This window comes from Limulus polyphemus, unplaced genomic scaffold (assembly GCF_000517525.1).
Source record: "Limulus polyphemus unplaced genomic scaffold, Limulus_polyphemus-2.1.2 Scaffold1154, whole genome shotgun sequence".
Taxonomy (NCBI): Eukaryota; Metazoa; Arthropoda; class Merostomata; order Xiphosura; family Limulidae; genus Limulus; species Limulus polyphemus.
In genome coordinates this window covers 160254-162458 of record NW_013666764.1, presented here as the reverse complement: position 1 = coordinate 162458, position 2205 = coordinate 160254, and positions in this window count along the sequence as shown.

Here is a 2205-nt window from a genome sequence, read left to right as displayed (position 1 = left end):
ACTCCACCGGCAAGTCAAGAAACAACAACAACAACAACAAAAAAAAAAAATAACCAACTTCGAAGAGCGATCTTCTCCAAGTTTTGAAGCAAGAGTGCGTGAAAATCCCACAATCTAAAATTGACGAGATGATTCTCACGATGCCCCAAAGGATCAAGAACTCCACTAAGCGAAAGGAAGATCTACTAGATGTTAATTAAATTATAAATATATCAATTCATGTGAACATGACTGAAACATTTCATTTTTTCTGAAAAGGTGGTGTCTATTTACTTGTGACCACGCTGTGTACTTGTAAAGAAGTAAAATAAAGTTCTGTGTGAATTAGTGAAATGTAAATGTTAAATATTGGTCCTACTTTGAAGGCTTTATCTAGGTCAAAATGTTTTCTAAAATTCTATCTAAATGGTGGATATTGGCAAGTGTAAGTCGATGAAATAACAATCACACTTCAGGAAATGAGTTGTGGCAATCTGTTGTGTTATCATTTAGATTATATAATGTACCTGCTACATCTGGACTCTCCTGGAACATCGTACTCATATACTTAGATTACATAATCACACACACGTGAAGACCTTCGATAATGTATTGATGGATAAAGAAAAATACTGTTTCTGGCGAGAGGGAGTGTCTATAAACTCAACCTTAATCTGTTCAGATTTGTTCAACACCACAGATCTTGCATGAGGTAAAAGGATTATTGGACTATGCTCTTACTATTGCTGTTTTGTAAAATCATTATTTGATATAGCTCAATCTCTACAAACTACTGAAAAAACAAACAAGTTTTGATGGACTGCTGATTGTGAACAGAAATTAAATAAGCTGGAAAATGAACACATTACAACTCCTAAATTACCATATCAAGCTCTTGAATATTGTGATATTTAAATTTGTACTTCCAGATATGACTTATGTGCTCCTACAGTCATAGGTTGCGCGCCTCCTACATACTCTCCACGTCCCCCTTAGAGTACTTATTGAGCTCTTGCTGTTGGAAATAGCTGTCTATCTACAAAGTTGACCTTAGAATATTGACAAATATAAAGATGTGATCAAAATTTTATATTTTCTCACTTTGTTTTATATCTCTTCTTCTTACACAGAAACACATTTCCTGCTGGTTCTTTCCAATCAGGAAATTTATCCAGTCTACTTTGTCTTCTGTATTTCTGTACTCTTGCACTATCAACTTCCTTTTGATCTCCCCAAGCGAGAAAGAATCATTTCTTCCTCAGTATATTCATGTAAACTTTAGGCGAGTTATTTGCAATTTTGGATTTCAAACTAGGTGCACATGTTTTTGTTATCATTGCTAAAATATTAGAACTTGTTTAAAAAATCAATAAATAAAATTATGCAGAGGAGCTAAATTATTTTATACTGGTTGCCTCTTACTCAACATTATGATTATGCAAGGCTTTAGGTCTGATAAAGTTATATCTCTTAAAGAAGAGGTAAAGTATAAGAAGTTCAGTTCAAAACAGGTTGAAAAAATTGACGTGTTAAGTGACTCGTGGTATGGATTTTGTTTATGATAAAAAAACAGGTCAGTTACGTTTGATTTTCACGATCAAATACTTATTAATCTAGCTTAGAAATTCTCGCTTGGAGTTGTTTTGAGGCTAGCTTTTCCATAATAATATTTTAACGTTTTTGAGCCAGGATCACGTAGATAGGAGGGGGATAGGCAGATAGGGCACGTGCTAGCTTATCAAGTTGAACATCAGGGAAACACCTACACTGTTTCTTTTAGGTTCGTGTCCCGGGTCATTCATTAAGACATCAAAGAGGGCTGCATGCGCGTTCATAGTTTATCGGGAAAGGGGTGCTTTTTTGGATCAAACTCAAGTACAAAATGCCATAACAATCTATAAAAAAAAGGAAAAATAAATTTCACTATTGCCTCAACACAGGACTAGCTCTAGACATACCCCTTTCCACGTGGCTGAACGGTAATTCTCCATACTTACAATGCTAAAAAAATTGAGTTTCCTTACCCCTGGTGGGTAGCTTTGTGATTATGAACAAACCAACCAATAGTCCTAGAAATATTTGAGAAAATCATAATGCATACACGTTATTATTTAATACTAAGAAATATTACAAGGCACATTTTTCAATGTGTTCATTGTAGTGAAGGTGTGAAGGACAACCTTGAAGCTAGTGCAATTTCAAAATTCTCTTTTTTTTTCTTTGATT